The sequence below is a fragment of the Anabrus simplex genome, chromosome 1 (assembly GCF_040414725.1).
Source record: "Anabrus simplex isolate iqAnaSimp1 chromosome 1, ASM4041472v1, whole genome shotgun sequence".
NCBI lineage: Eukaryota > Metazoa > Arthropoda > Insecta > Orthoptera > Tettigoniidae > Anabrus > Anabrus simplex.
The window spans coordinates 340,355,123-340,378,285 of NC_090265.1; positions in this window are offsets into that span (position 1 = coordinate 340,355,123).

Below are 23,163 nucleotides of genomic sequence, written 5' to 3' on the forward strand. Positions count from 1 at the left end.
TCAAGTGTCAAACATTAACAAGTGATTGGGTACAGAATTAACTTGAACTTGGTGAATACGTTACTAACTTACAATTTCGTGTGGAGATAATTCTCTAAACTGTGTAAACATTTTATAGATGATGGACTGTAGACTGTGTATTTGAACTGTGCATTTTCAATCCTACGAACGTTCGAACTAAGGACTGTTGATAAATGATCAATTTCACTTTATTTTTCATTAACACGCGTGAACAAGATTAACTTCACGAGTGAAGGCTTCTTATTTCATTTCAATCCAATTGATTTCATTGAACAGTGTTCAGACTAAGAAATATGTCGTGCGGAATAACTACAGATTATGCCAAGTATCACAAACTTTATGTGGCTATTTATTAGGTTGACTTTATTGACATTCGACGACAAGGTTCAAGTGGCTATATTCACTTTATGAGTTTAATTTCCGAGTGTTAAACTTAAGTGCTTATTCGAGCTTAGTGATATTTTTTTTTCATTTCAAATGATTAATGACACAACACGGGATAGATTTCAGTGACATTCTACCGTGTGATAATTCTTCAATTATACAGTTCTTATGTGTTATGAACCTTGTTAACCCCTGTGGGTGGGGGCAGTAGAATAACACCCACGGTATCCTCTGCCTGTCGTAAGAGGCGACTAAAAGAGGCCCCAGGGGCTCTGAACTGTGGAGCGTGGGTTGGCAACCACGGGGCCCTCAGCTGAGTCCTGGCATTGCTTCCACTTACTTGTGACAGGCTCCTCACTTTAATCTATCCTATCAGACCTCTCTTGGTCAACTCTTGTTCTTTTCCGATCCCGACGCTATTAGGTTTGCGAGGGCTAGGGAGTCTTTCATTTTCACGCCCTTCGCGGCCCTTGTCTTCCTTTGGCCGATACCTTCATTTTTCGAAGTGTCGGACCCCTTCCATTTTTCTCTCTGATTAGTGTTAAATAGAGGATGGTTGCCTAGTTGTACTTCCTCTTAAAACAATAATCACCACCACCACCACTATGAACCTTGTTGAAACTGTTACTATATCTTTTTCTCATCTGTTCAGAAGCCGCTTTTCGCATTAACACGTCCAAGGCTTAACGATGTTCGATCACGTTTATCATTTACGTGGTTTGTTTCAACGCCCTTACTTCTACATCGCATGGACCTTCTAGAAATTCAAGAATTCCATCGAGGGAGGCATGGTGGTTCAATGGTGCAGAAAGGAGAGGAGCAGCCGGAATTGTAGCACATCGCCAACCCTAGAACGAGCAAAGAACACTTCCCGCAGTTTCTTCTGTACAGAGGTGATATCATTTTTAACTTGTTAATAAATTCAGAAAAAAACTTAAGAATATTTTTCAAAAGAAAAACCCTCTCCCTCTGTAAGCACTTCAATCAGAACGGTACACGCCTTGCGTCTGACTCATGCTCAACAAAGTACCATATTTACTGTTACAATAAGATAATCTCGCTGCTGTAAGCACACTGGAGCTGATGTTGCCATGGTTATGGCAGTTCATTTCTAGCGAGGTGTCAATATCTCAATAATGGTTGGTTTTAGGGCCTTAAAACATGATTTTCGGGCCCGTATGTCTTACCGAGTTTAGTTCCTTGCGTCAAGGGGCTTAAACTGAGTTGTCTCGTCCTTGTACGACAAATTCGATATTTCGCCTATATTAGCCTAGTATTTGTTTACCTCCCGACGTCGCCCCGCTCTACAATTGTTTTGAAAATAAAATATAGCCTATATCACTCTGGGATAATTTATCTTTCTGTTAGTGAAATGATTTTTAGATTCGGTCGAGTAGTTCCTGAGATTAGCCATTACATACAAACTAACTTTACCTCTTTATATATTAGTATAGAAAGAGTTTTGTCTGCACATTGCTCAGAATTAAGAAAAGAATGGCATTTCTGTATCGGTCATGTCCACAGTAGCAAGGAAATACACTTTTTACTTTTCCCTCATGTCTGTCTGACTGTCTGTCTCTCTGCGTGTATGTACACGCGTGCACACAAATGGTGACCCGATATAAACAAAGCATGGCATCCCCCCACCTCCTTCCTTAACACAGTGCTGCTGGTAAACAGCTCGCTACAAGACTTCGTTATGATTGAAATAGGCATAGTGGTGATGTACAGCAATACACACACTGTGCCTTCAGCACTACCCCTTCACTCCCTTCCCCTCCTTTTCGGTACTGAAGTGGAGTTCAACACTACCTCTTCACCCCCTCCTCTCCTTTTCAGTTCTGGAGTGAGACAGTGCTGATTGTTTATGTAGGGACACCATTTCTGTGCGCGAGTGTACTCGCATCACGAGAAAAAGGCTGAAACGTATTTAATGAAAATCGGTATAAAAAGTCGGGTAATGAGCCATTACAATCTAGGGGAAGGCTTAAATTTAATTCTCAAATATTTTGTTATTAGTGGGCCTATCGATAAATACTGCATAACTGAAATTATATAGAATTAAATGTCCTGTCATTTATGTATTATACATTTTTATCCTATCGACTATTATAACAGAGATATTCATACATTTTGCGTTTTTGTTGCTAACTCCATATCAACACGAAGCCAGGTAGCACTGACAGGGTTCGGAATTATTTGATAGGATAGTCGGCTATGTGGGAAACGACATGGAAAGAAATGTGATTGTAGCGGGAGAACTGAATTTGCCAGATGTCAATTGGGAAGGAAATGCGAACGACAGGAAGCATGACCAACAAATGGCAAATAAGTCAATATGGGAAGGACAGCTGATTCAGAAAGTGATGGAACCAACCACAGGGAAAAATATCCTGGATGTGGTGCTGATAAAACCAGATGAGCTCTATAGGGAAACTAAAGTAATAGATGGTATTAGTGATCGTGAAGCTGTTTTTGTCGTAGTCAAAAAAAATATGATAGAAAGGAAGGTCTTAAAATTAGGACTATTAGGCAGTACCATATGGCTGATAAAGCAGGCATGAGGCAGTTTCTAAAAAGTAACTATGATCGGTGGAAAACGGTAAATAAAAATGTAAACAGACTCTGGGATGGGTTTAAAGAAACTGTTGAGGAATGGAAAAACAGGTTTGTACCTTTAAGGGAGGTAAGGAATGGTTAAGACCCACCTTATTATAATAGATAAATAAAGAGACTAAGAAGGAGGTGCAGACTGGAAAGAAATAGAGTTAGAAATGGCTGTGGAAGTAAGGAGAAATTGAAGGAACTTACTAGAAAATTGAATTTAGCAAAGAAGGCAGCTAAGGATAACATGACGGCAAGCATAATTGGCAGTCATACAAATTTTAGTGAAAAATTGAAGGGTATTTATAGGTATTTTAAGGCAGAAACAGGTTCCAAGAAGGACATTCCAGGAATAATTAATGAACAAGGGGAGTGTGTATGTGAAGATCTTCAAAAGGCAGAAGTATTCAGTCAGCAGCATGTAAAGATTGTTGGTTACAAGTATAATGTCGAGATAGAGGAGGAGACTAAGGCCAATGAAGTATTAAAATTTACATATGATAACAATGACATTTACAATAAGATACAAAAGTTGAAAACTAGAAAAGCGGCTGGAATTGATCGGATTTCTGGGGATATACTAAAGATAATGGGTACTGAGGTACTTATTTGATTATTGTTTGGTCGGAGGAGCTATACCAGATGAGTGGAGAGTTGCTATTGTAGTCCCTGTGTATAAAGGAAATGGTGATAGACATAAAGCTGTAAATTACAGGCCAGTAAGTTTGACATGCGTTGTATGTAAGCTTTGGGAAGGCATTCTTTCTGATTATATTAGACATGTTTGTGAAATTAATAACGGGTTCGATAGAAGGCAGTTCGGTTTTAGGAAAGGTTATTCCACTGAAGCTCAACTTGTAGGATTTCAGCAAGATATAGCAGATATCTTGGATTCAGGAGGTCAAATGGACTGTATCGCGATTGATCTGTCTAAAGTATTTGATAGGGTGGATCATGGAAGACTACTGGCAAAAATGAGTGTAATTGGACTACACAAAAGAGTGACTGAATGGGTTGCTATATTTCTAGAAAATAGATCTCAGAGAATTAGAGTAGGTGAAGCTTTATCTGACCCTGTAATAATTAAGACGGTAATTCCTCAAGGCAGTATTATCGGACCTTTATGTTTTCTTATATATATAAATGATATGAGTAAAGGAGTGGAATTGGAGGTAAGGCTTTTTGCGGATGATGTTATTCTGTATAGAGTAATAAATAATTTACAAGATTCTGAGCAACTGCAACGTGACCTCGATAATGTTGTGAGATGGACAGCAGGCAATGTAGTTGATAAACGGGGTTAAAAGTCAGGTTGTGAGTTTCACAAATAGAAAAAGTCCTCTCAGTTTTAATTACTGCGTTGATGGTGTGAAAGTTCCTGTTGAGGATCATTGTAAGCATCTAGGTGTTAATATAAGGAAAGACCTTCATTGGGGTCATCACATAAATGGGACTGTAAATAAAGGTTACAGATCTCTGCACATGGTTATGAGGGTGTTTAGGGGTTGTAGTAAGGATGTAAAGGAGAGGACATATAAGTCTCTGGTTAGACCCCAACTAGAGTATGGTTCCAGTGTATGGGACCCTCACCAGGATTACTTGATTCAAGAATTGTAAAAAATCCAAAGAAAAGCAGCTCGATTTGTTCTGGGTGATTTCCGACAAAAGAGTAGCGTTACAAAAATGTTGCAAAGTTTGGGTTGGGAAGAATTGAGAGAAAGAAGAAGAGCTGCTCGACTAAGTGGTATGTTCCGAGCTGTCAGCGGAGAGATGGCGTGGAATGACATTAGTAGACGAATAAGTTTGAGTGGCGTTTATAAAAGTAGGAAAGATCACAATATGAAGATAAAGTTGGAATTCAAGAGGACAAACTGGGGCAAATATTCATTTATAGGAAGGGGACTTAGGGATTGGAATAACTTACCAAGGGAGACGTTCAATAAATTTCCAATTTCCTTCAAATCATTTAGGAAAAAGCTAGGAAAACAACAGAAAGGGATCTGCCACCTGGGCTAGTGCCCTAAATGCAGATCAGTATTGATTGATTGATTGATTGATTCACTGATTGATTGATTGATTGAAAATGGGTAAACAGAATTTAATGAAAATCGGTATATAGAGTCGGGGAATAAGATAATACAATCTAAGCTACAAACAATTTTATTCACCTTGGATGAAGTGGTAGTTTAGGGGAAAGCGCCTAAAATTTAAGATTTAAATACCTATGTCATTGGTCCTAACGAAAACTGCTACATAACAAAAGTTATAGAGAGTACATTCTCCGATCATTTATGTTTTATTCAGTTTCACCGTACCGGTACAGACTATGATAAGAGTGGTATTTCAGTGTCGGAAGAAAAGTAAATGTGAAAGCATACAATATCGAAAGCTCATAAAATTGATCAACAATAGCATTACATTGACCATTGTTTGCTGGGATATTCCTTGTCTCTTGTACCGTACGTACCGAGTATAACAGCCTGCCTGAATATTGGCGGGAAATAGCTGGGGAGTCAGATAACTTTCTTCTTTAGCACACCATTCTTCTGAATATATTTCCTGAAACTCCCCTACTTGATTGTGATTGATGGTAGGCAAGAGGGCCTACCATTACAATGAAAATTTTCTAACCCAGTCTCCACATAAGAAAAGACGTATGGTGATACCCCGTCACGTTTCTGGAGTAACGTTAAGTGCCATGCAATTTAACACGATCTTATTCACAAAGTGTACACTTTGTAACCTAGGGTTCTATAATGTACAATGTAGAATTCCGTAGCGAAGCATGGTTGCATCAGCTAATTAATTACATAAAATTACTCATCATAATAGAATTACCTCTCCGATTTCGTTCAAACCACTTCCTAAACACTCTCAGAAGTAATAAGAAAAAATGTGAAATTTTCAGTGAAATTGGTCCAGTAGTTTTTGAGTCTATTAGTCTCAAATATACAAACTTTCACACATATATTAATAGATGATATGACACGAGTAAAGAACTGAAATAGTTATAAGGCTTTTGCAATGTTGTTGTACTGTATAGAGTAATAAATCATTTACCAGATTGTGAGCAACACCAAAAAGATCTCGACAATGCTATGAGATGGATAGCTGGCAATGGTATGATGATAAACGGGGTTAAAATTCGGGTTGTGGGTTTCACTAATAGAAAACGTTCTTTAAATTGTAATTAATTACTGCTTGACGAGGATCACTGTAAGTATCTAGGTGTTAATATGAGGAAAGATCATTGGGGTAATTGCGTAAATGGGACTGTAAGCAAAGAGTAAGATCTCTGCACATAGTTATGAGGGTATTTAGGTGTTGTAGTAAGGATGCAAAGGAGAGGGCATATAAGTCTCTGGCAAGACTCTAACTGGAGTATGGTTCCAGTGTGTAGGACCCTCACAAGGATTACTTATTCGAGAACAGGGAAAATTAAAACAATAACAGCTTAAATGGTTCTGGGTGATTTCCGACAAGAGTAGCGTTATTAAAATTCTACAAAGTTTTAGCTGGGAATACTTGGCAGAAAGGAAACAAACTGCTCGACTAGGTGATATTTTCCGAGTTGTCAGTGAATAGATGGCGTGCAATGTCATTAGAAGACGAATAAGTCTGAGTCGTATTTTTTAAAGTAGGAAAGATCACAATATGAAGATAAAGTTCGAATGCAAGAGGACAAATATTCGTTTATAGGAAAGGATGTTAGGGATTGGAGTAAATTACCAAGGGAGATGTTCAATAAATTTCCGAATTCTTTGCAATTATTTAAGAAAGGACTAGGTAAACAACAGATAGGGAATCTGCCTCCCGGGCGACTGCCCCAAATGCAGATCAGTGGTCATTGATAAATGATTGATTGAAAGCTGGATTTCTTGGCTTCAGAGTATGTAAGTATGTATACAGAGCGCTCTTGAGATGTATTATAATCTAGTTATCTGGAAACAACTGAGCCAAGATGATATAGAATTGTTCTGGTTATCTCCATCAGGAAACAACCCTATAACCAAACAGTTCATTCCAACTTTCAAGAAAATATTGATTCAAAAGCAACTCCACTTGCGGAGAGGATCGAACTGCGTAGCCCTTGAGGATAGCCCCATTTTGACTTTCACAGCGAAGAAGGACCTAGTCAACGGAATAAATTCTTCGACTCAACGCTTTGACAGTACTGAATTTGCGGGAAGTGACACTGAATCGAATCATCATTACCTCGAGCAGGAAGAGACACATTGCTGGTTTTGTTTCGCTTCAGAATGAGTAGAAAAGAGCATGTGTGCTAATGACATCTCAAGAGCTAAACGACTTTTTGCATGAGTTGACTGAACATTGTGTTAGTTATTCGAGAGAAGTTAAAAATTCGAGTATTAACTGTCACCTAATGACGATTAAGAATATAGGTTGTATGGTTTTCCCATCGGAAGACTTAGTGTGCGCAGGCGAGCTAAGGAAAGGACAAGGGAAGTGCATAATTCCGCTAATAGAGTGACGGGAAATGTGCTACACCTGATCACATCTCAAGGGCAAAAGGACTTTGTGCATTGTATTAAACAGTCTCTAGAAGACAGTCATGTCCTCCATCTGATCATACTAATATACAGTACTTCAACATTCCACTAAGACAGTTATTCAGACTGCACAATGAAAAAAAATTGGAAAAAAATTAGACAAGATCTCACTAAAGTTACGCAGTTCAAAGGACAATCATTCTCATAGCAGGTCTGGGATTGAAATGCTTGTTCTTGTCCATTTATGGTCTATGAGGGTCTTTAGTTTGATCAAATGTATAGTTTTATATGCTATTGTTTTATGTAGAGTGTAGTATGATCCAATTAGGCGCCTTGTGCTTGCAATAAGATGAAAACACAGTTTTGATCACAGACTTGCTCATTTAGTGTCGCACGGTGGTTCCGAGTGGACGTAGTCTCAAGGGCTTTCTCACATTTCCGAAGTTGGCCCTCTTTCTCCATAGGCTAGTAGTGGTGAGGGCCACTCAATTATACTTCTCAGCTCTCAGGCTTTTTGTCTGGTGTCTCCGTGGATTTCCTGGAAAGTGAAACTAGAATGTTCCTATTCTGACTGAAGGAAATAGAACATCAGTAGATATACAGTATAAAAGCAGGCTCGGCGTAGACTAGAGCAGTGATATCGTTCAGAGTGTCGTAGTGCTATTGGAGATTTGTGTTGAGAGAGAGTCGTCGTGATGAAGTGTTAGAGAAGTTGTCGTTGAGAAGTGATTGGTGTTAGTACTGTGTTACTGTCTTGTCGAGTGATATATGTTGAGTAGCTCAGTACGTTGAGCAGTCCTGTGAATTGTTTGTGCAAGTTATCGGCCTTGTCTGGAGTAGAACCCAGTGTACCATCGTCGTGCTGTGTGATAGCCAACGTCCGTGCGCTCAAACCTATCTGTATTGAAGCAAATGTGTTAAGTTTCTGGTGCATGCAAAGTGAAATTTAAATGCGAGATCTGTAAATCAAGTTTATAGAGATATCGCTCATTCCAGGTGAAGACTGCCCAGCTGAAGACCAGGTTTGAGGACTAGAATATAAATAGCTACTAATTAATTAACCGTTGTAATTTATTTTAATGTATAATTGTGTACATATATATATGTATATGTGTGTGCTAACTGGGCCATTTTAAATTGAATTAGTCCAATAAAACAGTGTTTTTCTCGTAACAGTGCAATTTTGTGTGAATACCGTCTTAGTAGTCCGGTTAAAAGTTAGCTACCTACTATTCCAAAACTGCAGTACACTTTAACAACCCGTCTCTTGCCTCGTTCTCAATCTAGTGCTGTGAGTGCTGTGAGCTAGCGAAAGCCATTGATCGGCTGGGGGAAGGGATATGGATGTGGACACGGTCCAGCGTGAGGCTTTTGTGTTGGCCGAGTTGAGAGGTCTCCCTCCGGGACAGCCACGTCCTGATTGCGTTCTCGATTGAACGCCACTCGTTAGACTGTATGGCAGCTCTTCTTGGAAAACGAAAACTTCCACATGATTATATAAGGAGCTAAAAATAAAATCCTTTCAATTGACGCAGCTCAAACTAGAAACCGCAGATTGTCTATTTTAGAAATGTCTCCAAACTCCTTCGACTGGTCTGAAATTGTTATTTCATTTAGAGATAAGAACAAGATGTGCTGAAATCACAGCAATGACGTTACTCTGTGACAACTTGCTTGAAGATGATACACTTATTTCTATTTGAAGATGGATGTTATTTTTGTATTTGAAGATTTCCTATTTTATATTGTACCATGCTGCAGTAGTACTTCTTTCTCTTACCATAATAGGCATTGCTTTACCGAGAGTGGCCACATTATTTGATTCAAGGTGAAAAAAGTGAATACTCATTTTGCTACCATTATTCACAACGACCCCTTTGGTATGTTAAAACGAATTTTGTTGTTTTATTTTTTGTGGAGTTGTTGTTTGCTTTTGTAGATTGCGTAAAATCAGCCTCTTTATCCTAAAGTGTTTTATAGTAAATATTAAGTGAAATAGTGGAAGTTAAGTGCTTATATTAGTTTACAGAATTATTCTTTTCTATGTTTGATATACAGGAAACATTAAACATACATTGTATTTTCCGGTTTCAGAGTGAAGTTTTACCAAGAGTGAAAAGTGCGGTAATGGGTAATGCAGGCAATTTACCTCGTAGAAAAATAGCAGTTGCATGTATTACTTTTCAAGAAAAGTTTCACTTGTAGAGGGCAATAGTACAAAAAATGAATATACCCAAAATTTTCTCAGTAGAATCAAAGAACAGTGCGATAAAGGGCAAGAATACCAACTGAATAGTAGTGGTGAATGTGGACAGAAACAAAAACTCAGTGACAAAGGCATTTGAAAACGTAAATCTTGTCCTTCAAAACAAGAAATCGACTAACAAGGTCCACTCCCCCGAGACGCGCGAGTATGGAATGGATGTGTCACCAAGTATAGAAAGGAGAACGCTCGGTAGGTAAGGATTTCCAACTTGTCGGGCACGAAAAAAGGCCAAGATCAATCATTCAACGACTGTGAAACGCCTTATGTGGACTAGAGGCCACAAACAATGGACCACATTAGCTTGGCAAAAGGTAAACCTCTAATCGACTTACTCCTACAATAAACAGGTATCAAAAGTTCATTTAGAAGTGTTAACACGTTGGGAGGCCTGATAGGGTAGAATGTCACAAACGGAGAATTTTTTGGAAGCTCACCTGATTCGTATGCATGGAATGGTTTTCTCTCTCTCCGAGTGTTAATATTATAAGCTGAAGGTTACAAACGGGGGTGCCTTTCTTCGAGGAGTTTTTTTTACAGAAGAATCTATCCTCTTTGTTTGCCATGAAACGTCCCAATGCATCCGGTGGATACTGAACTAGGAATTCAACATTGATTGTGTTCAAAGGAATGTTTAAAATCCAACCAAATAGGTTCCGAAGATAATAGCGGAAACTCTCTCCACATGCATATCTTTTCGACGAGACAACGCCACTAACGCTACCAGTGGCTCGTGGTTATAACTACTTACAAATTTCGTTTGCTCCTGTTGACAGCTATGACGTAATACGTGAATCAGGGATTTCAAAATTTCACTTGTATTTGAAGTCTTATTGTTTTTAAGTTTTATAGGAATTAGTAAGAGTGCAAAATGTTTGATCTGGGGTTATACCATTTTATTAGTCGCGAGACAACACCTATTTTAGCCCTACAGCTAAACCGGGTTCACTTACACCTGCATGTGATACTGTCTGCAGATTTCAGATAAGGTATAAAATGTGACAACTAGGCCTACAGTATACACATTCAAAAATAACTTAGCATACTGTATTTTTCTGCAAATTAAAGTTTAGACGTGAAAAGTTACTGTAACAATTTACAGACACATACAGGCCATGGTGGACCAATAGGCGAGCAGTGTACCGTATTCTGCACTATCATTGGCCAAAGAACAGCCAATCAGTTACCGCCCCCCACCATGCATTTTTTCACTGTAATGTATCAATGCATTATTCAATGCATTAAGTAATGGAGTGAACTTTTATATTTGTAATTGTAGTTTACTTATTTTGAAATGTAAGTTATCAACAGGATTTGTGAATATCCAAAACTTTTAATAGGGTAGATCATGGGAGATGACTAAGGAAATAAGGGCAATTGGATTAGACAAAATAGTGGTTGAAACGGTGGCAAAACTGCTAGAAAATAGAACTCAGAGAATTAGAATAGGTGAAGTGCTTTTGATCCTGTAATGATTTGGAGGGGGTTCCGCAGGAGAGTATTAATGGACCTTTATCTTTCCTTATACAATATATATATTGTACCCGTCTAAATGGTTCCTGATTGAATTTGGGGAAGCTGGAGTAATTTTTTGTTACAGAACATTAGGTTACAAGCAAGTATACATCAGCTGTTACCTGCCGTGCCGCTGCAGACGGACGTGTTATGTCACCAGGCTGGTGAAGGTCGCCAAGTCACGCATTACGTCACTTAGCGAGCCGACCGCCGAGAGGGGAAGGATACTCTGGATACATCTGCTTGCCGGTGTGAAGGACGAATTACGTCACAAGGAGGGCGATAACCAATGAACATCGAGGAAGGTGCTGGAAGGTCTTGAGATTATTCTAGAAAGAATTCGAGGAGAAATCTCTAAGGAAAATCTGAAGAGAACAGTATAGTTTTCTACGAGAGAATCAAACGGAAGTGTCTCTGAGGAGAAGTTAAGTAAGACAGTCTTCAGGAGGAACATCGTATAATTTCAACCATCTAGCAAGAAGATGAACGTTCGCAGATATGGTTACTTTCTGCCTATTTCTTGTATAGCACAGCCACTATGTAATTTGAGAGCTAATTCAACTTTTCTTCAGCCTACTTCGGTGTAGAGCGAAGTATTATGGCCGCACGATTCACCGGGTGGAACTTGAGAAACCACAAACAGTTCGTGCGCTCGCTTAAGCCGAGTGTTGCAGTGGAAATTCATGGAGTGTCTCTTTGGATATTGTAAGGGAATTGAGCTATATAAAGCGAATATTCGAAAGGAAACCTGGCCTATAGAACGTCAAAATGTTCCGTCAGTTTCAAGACTCACTGTAATCTTGTGAATGTGTTCGGAATTTGAAGCTTGAGGTACAACTGAACCTGATCGTACATCATTGTGCCAGTTAAGTGTCATAAATAATTTAATAGAATACAACTAGTGTGGAACCACTTTTCTTATACAAAATGTTAGTTTCAGCTACCATTGTGAAGAAGAACCGACAGCATGCAACGAACGCGAGGAAAATCCTGGAATTTTCTGGAACGTTGTGGGAGTGATACAACGCTGCTGTTCATAGCCGTAGTCATCATGGGTTAAGCCAAAGTGTGCACGCCAGCGCGATGACCTTGTACATCTATGAGCCTCCGTAGAGCAAGAAGAGGACGCCGACGCCCATAGTTGCATCCCGACGCAAAGGATTTCCATCGGAAAATTTCTTCTCTTTCGGTAGATGAATAGTAGATTGTATTCTTGCTTAGAGCAGTGTAGTTTCTTTTGGAAATGTATTTAAATGGTGATGGTGGAGTACTCATGCATTCTTTAATTTATGGTTTCTACATTTTCAATCTTTGCAGTTCCTTAGAACAATGTTTGTGTTTTTTATTCGAAGATAAGTAATCCCAGTTGTCAATGAGTTACATGAGGTCATGCACAATTACGATCCTCAAAAGGAATTATGGAGGATTAAGACCTAATAATAATAATAATAATAATAATAATAATAATAATAATAATAATAATAATAATAATAATAATAATAATAATAATATTAAAATATGGTTATAATAATCACGACGAGGAGGATAAAATTAAATATCAGAGTAAATACCAGTAAATCGAAGTCTTAATGAACTATTAGCTTATGTGATATAATTGCTATCAGAAGGGATGGGCATTGATGTGTACTAGGAGCAGCTCATCGAGAAGACGTTTCTAGGAGCCACAATAGGAGGAATAAAAATAATTCCTTATAATAACAATAATGAAAGTCGGGTATTTGACTGGTTGTTGAGAATAAAAATATACGGCGTTATGATGGTAGATTTTACGATGAAATTGACTATATGGGACCACTAGGGTGCATATCAGTCATAATGATTATGGTGAATTATATTGATGATAGTGATTTATAGTGATTTGATAATATTTAGGGACTAATGACAGTTCTTTCCTTCGCTCAACAACCGATATTGTATAACGTACGACTTGCTTATTATTAGCCTTTCCTGGGGCTCACAGACGCATCCTTCTGATGATGGTGGTGATAATTATTTCTTCGAGATTAACTTAGTCATCCTATGTCGTCTTGTAACAACAGTCTTAGTGAATTCTTATTATGATCGATTCATGCTATAAGGGTCTTCAATAAAATTTAAGAGGAGAATATAATAATAAATGATGATAATAATAAAATATGACAAGTTCAGCTGTATGGTAAATTTGCCTATAAACAACTGGTGTGATTGAGTTATTCGTGAATATTATTCATGTCTTTCCAGGAATGCTTATTCTTTTTTATATTTTTATGTGATTTATTGGTCAACGATGTTCTTGTTGTTGATTACGCGCGGTGTTACGTGATGCTCTATCCATCCATAGAATACTAGTCAGATAGAAATTGTTGACATAATTTATAAAGGAATACAATCGAGCGAAGTCTGCGAGAGGGGAGAAATGCGCCAAAGAATTTTTGAAAGAATTTTCCAAAGAATTTCTCAAAGGAATCTCTCAAAATTGTATAAAATTTCTCAAATAGTAAAATATTTCACAAAAATAATTTGAGTAGAATTCCTCGAGAATAAATTGTAAAGAAATTCTCAGTGGTGTGGAAGAAATGAGTTAGGAAGGATTTTTCAGAAATGTCAATGTAATTTCTCAAGAGAATTTTCTCCAAGTATGCCAATATAATTTAAATAGAAAATTTGTCGCAGATGTGTTAAAGTAAAAGTTATTTAATGAGAATTTCTGAAGATTAAAACAGTAATGATAAATAGTTATTTCCATGTTCAATGTGGCATTGTTTCGTTGATATTAGTACGACGGTATCACTAATTAAATGATCAATCAATGTTACAGAAATTGCTTCGGTTGGAGTTCATTGGAGATATTACTGAATCCCGTGAAGCGACAAAGCATGTCAAGGACTTATAGTTATTTGTAAATGAGAAGATCAAGCAATTGATTATGTTGAAGAGATGTTAAAACCTTTTTTTTCTTTTGGAGCTTTGTCCAGACTGAGTTTTGTTTTTATATATTAATAAATGAAGTGGTTATTTTGTTCTGATTGTTATTTCACATTATGTCTCCTATCCAGTCACCAATGGCCCTGCAAATAGAAATTTTCTGAAGGTCGGTCCCGTAATAGCAAATCAGCCCTGCGAACAGTCCACCCTTTTGGGACTCTCGCTCCGCCGACTGAGCGACCCCGGAGAAGGGGACAATATATATATATATTACCCCGTTTCTACCATCATGGTAATTTGCCTCAGACTAGTCAGCTGCTCCCAGGCGTGCTCAGTTCGATGTATGAAAAAAAAAAACTAAAACAAAATTTACAGCCTGGATTTGATGGGGAACATATAACTAATATGTACACGGTGAGGTCAACTAATGGCTATAAGTAATACAAAGCTACGCATGACGTCAGTTTAAAGGAAAACATGTTTATTCAAAAATAAAATAAGAAAATACGAGAATAGCAAAAATCATCAAATGTGATAACGAAAATGTACATGACTCAGAACATTCTCTAAGTTTATGGGGTTCATCCTGAGAATCAAAATATATTACAAATTAACCAGCGTATGCCGATACACACCCTTAACACTTGCAAGGAGAAATTCTTGAATTTAGCACTTTAACACCTTGGCTTGCGGGCTCGCACCACACTTCTAGAGGGATTGGTTTTATTTCGACTATTAGATGAGTATTCCCCTTTCCTGCACACTTGACGTTGCAGTGGGGTCTCTAACCTTAAAGAAAAGGCGTGTTTAATGCGTGTTGGCGAGAAAATAACTAATCCAACTGTACACAATAAATCTACACTGAGTTGTAAAATATCCTACTAGTATACACATCTCAGCCATGAGTGAACTCATGGGCACTGTGGATCGAAACCACACAAAAATAAAAATCACTTGAATGGCCAATATACACAAAATCAAAGCACAAGAACATGTCATATTTTCCAGGCCTCACCAAGAAAAAGCATGCTGTATTTATGCAACTCTCACTAACTCACCGAATCGATGGAAAATATTAACGAAATAAATAGCAATCACTTCACAATCAACGTAGGTTCCTGAAATAAATTACGTGACACAAAACCAATTATCTGGTGGAATTTACGTCACGTATAAATCAACGTGGATTCCTGAAACCAATTACATGACACAAAATTAAAGAAAATAACAGAGTATACTTTAACTCTCAACACATAATTCAACGTTGGTCTCTGAAAAAGATTTCATGACACAAATTTTCCTCAGCGCGGTCATATCATAAAGGAAAAGTCAAAACTAAACGTCGCAATGTAAAAATCTCGTCTACAGCATCAACCGTAGTGACATGGACAAACACTAAAATAGAATCAACACGCCATGTAGGCCGCTAAAATAAAACTCTCTTCGGTAGAAACATACAATCAGCCTTGTCTACCACACGGCGGAACGACTCAATAGTGGAGTTTCAGCCTCCCAAAAATATGCAGCAAGTACCAAAAACATCCAGGGTCCAACCCTTAACATACGATGCTCACAAATTAAACGAGTGCAAAGCAAGAAACTGACTTGTAAAAAACTGGCATTAACCACTCAGCTATAAGATTTGAATAAAATAAAAATGCAAGATGTGACCTCATAAAACCAGTTCACATATACTTTAAATTTATTTACATTTACAAGCTTCCTAACATTTGCTGTAATAGGACGTAATCCTTCCAAACAACAGATAAACCTACTGAAATTAAATAACAAAACTAACCTATCCCCTTGGCTACATTAAAACACGTGCACACATGCACAATTACAATGCAAATCTATTTGCTGATTCAGCCGCCTGCCTCTGGATAGCCGGTTCCCAAACCCTTTAGCCACCCATATTGAATGCGATGATTTCAAAATTGAACTGGATCAGTCCTTGGTTCTCCATCCTGGCGTAGAAATGTGGTCACGTCATCTTGCTGCTTCTGCCGGTTCAGAGGATGACTAAAACCCGTTCATTCACGGTATTGAAAACTGGATCAAGACAACCTGCCAGTTGCTATCTACTACTGCCAGGATAATTACCACTGACCGTGAAAAACCAGTTCCCAGTCAGCCGCGGGTAACTCTGCTTATCACACCCCGTAACTAGATCAAATTTTCCCCACTCGCGCCATACTTCTGTGTTATATCACAGCTCAAGCATCTACAAATAGTACACAAATCCTGAACTAGGAACTGTGATGTTCGTGTCCTCAGGAAAATCTACTTTAAGCAGGCAGAAAACTACGCATGTACTTCTTCTCACGACGTTACACCTTCGAAGATTCCTGCCGAGTAATAGGGGCACTAGCCCACGAGCTGGTCATTTTTATTTACTCGTCTTCACAGACGCCGTTGCATGCTCGTTCAGGGCCATCTCCCACTTTGACCAAAGCATAGCCAATATCGGAATGATGCTTACTTTCCATTCGTTCAAGACATCGCGTGCGTGACGCTGAAAAAAAGTTGTGTCGTATGATCTCCTAGCCTTTCACCGGGCTTCCGAAAATATAGTCCGTTGGTCCATGCCGTTGACTTAGATTATTTCCTTGTTCTAAACCGAGAAGGTGAAAGTTGGGTGCGTCGTGTAGAAGGCTACAGATCTCTTCACGTGGTTATGAGAGTATTTAGGGGTGTAATAGTAATACTAACTTATTTCAAAATGCCACATTACATAAAACAGATAGAACCATAAAAACTAACGAAACTGAACAATTATAAACAGAACTTAAAACACACCAACTTTGCCTATTAAGTGGCTCCTTCATGGGCTGATGACCCGTCCACATGTAATGGCCAACACTACGACACTATAATCTTACCACTAACTTGGTGGCCCCTACACGGGCGGGATACCAGTCTCCATGGAAGGCACCATCCCTAAACTAAATCCACTAAGCTACCACTAACATGGGCGGATGACCAGTCCACATTTTAGGGCAGTTTAGCGGTGTAGTAAGGATGTAAATGACAGGGCACAAAGGCTCTGGTAAGATCCCAGTTTGAGTATGGTTACATTGTATAGGACCCACACCAGAAGAACTGGAAATGTAGTAAACTTTGGACTGGAAAGACTTGGGAGTAATATAGCTTGTAAACAAAATAGACCCTCGGCTCCGAGCTTCTTTTTGAAATTGCGGAATTTACAGTGAATGTATATGGTCCCTGAAAGTTACCAAGGCTCCATAAAATTAAATACTCCATGTAATCTATAATATGAATGATTAATTAAAAGAACACTTCAATAAGGGCTCAATATTGTAACCGGAACGCCCGTACTTCAACTTCAGTGGAGAGCATGGGTTGACGTCCGGGCGTGTACGGTCCATGATAGGAACTACAGAGAGAAGGGTATTTTAATAAGTTATTTTTAAATTAAACTCCTTATTTATTAAAGTTAGACAAAAATATATAACCTTTTACAAACGGGAAGGGTGGGTTTTAAAAAGTCCAAGCAGTGGTTGAAAGAGACGCTGTCCCTCGGCGATGGCGTTGACGATTTCCCACGTTGTCGGACTCCTTCCCTCCTCTCTCAGCAGCATGACACCACGTTATCCCACAGTGGTTCATAGCTTTGAAATACTGATGAAGAGCGGGATCAATACCCCGAGAGGCTGACGCCTGTTGATTGTTTGCATGCAAAGTGGAATGATTAATTTAGAATTTAATTCCATTGAGATCCCAACAAGGGTGAAGGGAGTGAAAAAGTATATAGGCATCGCACAGAATGTCAATGAGATCTGACACGACACTTCTCTACCGCACTGCACTGGATATTATTACACGACATAGTTCGTGAAATCTACATGTTCCACACCATGAAATAAAGAAATTAACGAAGTTTCAACGTAAATAATATGATAGTCATTCGATGCACATGTCGATGTAACTCAAATTAATATACCATCACAGTTTGTGATGGAAAAAAGGATTAACACAATTCAAAAAATGAAACAATGGTCGTTCGATACACTTGTCCACGTAATTCAAATTAATCGAGTTTCACAGTTAACAAAATTTTGAACTTTTTAAACATTAAGGCACAGTATTACGAAAATAAATTAAAGCACAACTTTTGCGAAACAAATTCTCTCTCTGAGGCACAGTCTTGTGAAATGAATTAAAGCATAGATTTTACGAAATAAGTACTGTTACAAAGGCACAGTCTTATGTAAATGAATTAAAGCACGGTTTTTACGGAATAAATACTGTTACTATTATGTTACAGTTTATGCAAGTCAATAATAATTCACGATTATTCGCTAGAAGAAAGAATGTTAATTACTTGACCTTTTCATGTTCAACACAGAAGTCTATTCACTATTGACAAATCGAGATAGTCTATCACCTCCTATCTCACGCAAAATTAGAATCCAAATTTTCACCTCCGACACTTATAAATTTAGACATGAACACTTCTACCTTTTAACACAACTATCGCTGGAAGTCTGCCGGATAGAGTAACGGCCTCGAATATATATTTCTACAGCTGACCCGCACCGTGGCAGCTGGGAATACACACAGATACTGCCTTATACTAGCTCAACGAGCTCCTTTTATATCCGTAGAACGGGCAGTGTGGTTTCAAGTTCGACCATTTTCTATTTTCAATTACTCGGCTATCCAACCGACGATTTTGATGAAATTTGGTATACTATGCTTTGTTATTAAAGGCTACACGGTGATGTGATCAGAATTTTTATATCGCATTTTGTACTGAAGATACGGAGATAGAAGTAAAGGAATGTTCGATGGCTACGTCATCTCTCCTTAGGTGGCTCTCCTGTAGCGAATGCGTTGCGTACCTAGCTGCTACATCCATCACCCGCGCGCACAGAGGTTTTTCAAACCTCTCGTAAAGGTGTCGTTATGAGTTGCGCTAGAAATACTTTGATAGTGAATGTCGCGGTGGAATCACAGATAAGGCCATTTGCGGATGATATTATACTGTATAGAATAATGAATGAGTTGCAAGACTATGGGTGACTGCGGGAAGACCTAGACAATGTTTTAAGATGGACAGTGGACAATGGTATAATTGTAAATGGGATGGAAAGAGGAAAAGTCCCTCTCGGGTTTCATTACTGCGTTGATGAGGCAACAGTACCTCATAGGGAACACAGTAAATACCTAGGAATTATCTTTATTGGGATATCATATTAACGACCTTGTTTAGAAAGCTTACAGGTCTCTTCACATAGTTATGAGAGTATTTAGGTGTGTAGTAAGGATGTAAATGACAGGGCATATAAGACTCTGGTAAAATGCCAATTAGAGTATGGTTCCATTGTATAGGATCAACACCAGGAGAACTGGAAATGTGACGAATTTTGGACTGGAAAGATTTCGGAGTAAGGAGACGAGATGCTCGAACTATGTGGTATGTTTCGAGCTGTCAGTGGAGAGATGGAATGCTATTTGTTGACAAATAAGCTTGAGTAGAACTTTGAAAAGTAGGAAAACGCATAATACTGCCCCTATTTCCCGGGTAGGTTCAGCCGGTGAACGAGAGTCCCAGAGGTGGACCGTTCGTTACCTGGCGTCACTTAATTTCAAAGGCAGTTAATAGGACAAGGACTAACGCCAATTGAAAAACAAACAATATTAAAACAAGGTTTGACATTTATTTCTAATAGCACTCCTTTATACAATATTTAAACAAAATTTTACAAACAAAATGTTGACGTCGTTTTACATTTGTCCCTATAAGACTGTTTTAAAAAATTCTGACTCTCTGATCCTTCCACATCGAAGCCTAAATTACACTGAAATGTAAAAATCAAAATTAGCCTTTACCTGGCTTGAGGAATATCAAAATTGTTGAGGATGAACCTCATCTTAACTTCTTTGAACCATGAACTTAACAGAAACTAGATATCTCTGTAGCACGTTTTCAACTCACGAAAAATGAAAATTTTATCTTAATTAAGAATTTTTAAATGATAATGGACCGGGCGAGTTGGCCGTGTGGTTAGGGGTGCGCAGCTGTAACATTGCATCAGGTAGATAGTGGGTTCGAACCCCACTGTCGGCAGCCCTGAAGATGGTTTTCCGTGGTTTCCCATTTTCACACCAGACAAATGCTGGAGCTGTACCTTAGTGAAGGCCACGGCTGCTTCCTTCTCATTCCTATTAGGGGCCGATGACCTCGATGTTAGGCCCCTTTAAACAATAAGCATCGTCAACATCCCCTTCTTATTCCTAGGCCTTTCCTATCCCATCGTCGCCATAAGACCTATCTGTGTCGGTTCGACATAAAGCAAATAGCAAAAAAAAGTTAATGGCGTCGTGAAAATTTCCCAAATAATACTGAAATTATTTACATTGTTATTTCATCTTAACTGCGGATAAATTTCACTGATATTGAAATAATTTCTGACCAAAAACTTGAACAAATTATATTCTCGAGACTATTTTAATTAACGTAATTTTAAACAATTATGTCGATTTAAAACATCACAAGCATTATTATGACCTTAATGAGGAATTTTTTCCATGAAAATCCTTCAGAATGTGAATGAGAATAATTTATGACACTTATACATTAACGTTACACAACGCCTTGGAAATTTTACAATATCTAAATGTGTTACAAAACTTTGTTCGTGCGAGGTTGAAATAGTACGTGCCTATTCACTTTTAATAGCACGTCAATGTAGTGCTTTACTTAAATACACTATAAAATTCACTAAACATAGTTATTTCCACAAGATACCACAAACAACGCCGAAATAACCAGAGCCCACCGTGATGAACACGCGGTCAGGTCAGAACCACATTTCAATAAATCACACGAGAAAATATACCTCTAACTACTGCATTCATTCCACATTCACAAATATGATACACGAATTTTATTTATACTATTTACAAACGAATTGTAGAATTTAATTTTGGATTCAGATTTTTAGCATAATATCCTATCAATGGAAGAGTCAGATGACAGTATCTGGTACATCATTACGTTCGACAATCAGTGACACGTGATTGAATATTGGCAATTAATTTTAAAAGAAAATAGCAGGAGTACTACAACGTCGATCAAATAGAAATTCAGTAGTTTGATACTTAGAAAAACTTATCAACAATTATCACGCACATCAGTAAGGTTAAACGTCAATGTCACCAGACATGTGGTCAATGAGTCACGATCAATTTATTATTATCCCTAAATCTCATAAATATCACTTAACACGTGCTCAAAATTCGCAGAACGCATAGTAATCCAAGACACATGCTTTTCCAAAATAATCCACAAATTTATCCTACAGTATCGCCGTATTCCAGGGTCATTATTCATCAACAGAGCACACATTAAATATATCACTAGAACAGCAAATATTATTTAATCACTCATGACCATTAATATTTTGTTTAACCCGGCCTTGAAAATTATTATTATTATTATTATTATTATTATTATTATTATTATTATTATTATTATTATTATTATTATTATTATTATTATTGGTGGTGAGTTTTAGTTCTACCATAAATCTGAATTTAACTCTGAATTCGATGACACTATCCTGCATAAATCGACAGAAATATATAATATGAAATGCACACTGAAATTTATCATATAAGACACAACGCAAATTCTGTCCCACACGAGTTCATAAATCTGAAATAGTTTTAATTAATATGTTATACGAGTTCCATTACTTTCAAATATTAAGTTTAAACATTTGCATGGGAATTAGAAAATATCTTGGAAGTGATTCTAGAACAAACTACACTAATAGAACCCAAATTACACTCACACTCAATGTACCAACACTATGACATCAGAAGAATAACGTATGAATATATTGCAAAATTATGCACTGATCTTATAGAAATATTAATACAAATGAAGGGGTGTGTACTACTTCTACATAGATGGACAGTAATAAGTCCATATCTATAGGTGAATTATTAGCTCCTCTTGAAGATAGGCCAAGCATCCTGATGCAGATGATTATCATGAATTGTAGAGGTCCTCTTCTTTCTGAGTTTCGATGGTGGCTGAAACTAACACAACCAGCTTTAGAAATTTATCAAGTACGACCACGTTGAACAAATATTTTGACGAAGACACTTAACTTGAAGCTCACGAAAATCCTCAGCAATACGGAATAAGAATTAAAGAGAGGGGCTTATTCATTATGTTCCTGATCTTATATGTCCTCAGCTGTGGCGCTTTCCTAACATATCATTGGCCATCGTGGTGTTCTGTGATAGGCTGCAATCCTTCTAGAAATGACTGGGCTCAGGGCGAGTTTCGACACACGCATCGTACGGTCGGAAGCAACCTTGAAATTTTCCTGGTTGGTCACGTGACTAGCATGTGTGTGTTATCGATCGCTAGGCTGAAATAGTCAATAGTCAGCACTCGCCCAAAAACCGGTCAAACCACTTTTCTTACTGAGAACACAGCTATTCATAAATAAAACTTTATACTGCTCTCCCTATGAAAGAATGTTATTAACCATTAAGAACACATAATAAAATGCTTTTGTTGAGCCAAATTTGAAGACAAAAATACGAAGATAAATTTCGAATTCAAGAGGACAAATTGGGGCAAATATTCATTTATAAGATGGAATAAATTATCAAGCGAAATGTTCGATAAATTTCCGACTTCTTTGTAAACGTTTATGAAAAAGCTAGGTAAGCAATTGCTAGGGAATCTGCCACCTGGACGATAGTACAAAGTGCAGACGTTTTACTGATCGATTGATTGATAGATTGATTGAATTGAATTGAATTGAATTGAATTGAATTGAATTGAATTGATTGATACCTTGTTACATGTTATCCTATTCATATTCAAGGTGTGAATAATAATGTTACGTGTCAGCCCCGTCCTAGCCTCTTTCGGTACTTCCAGGAAGGGGC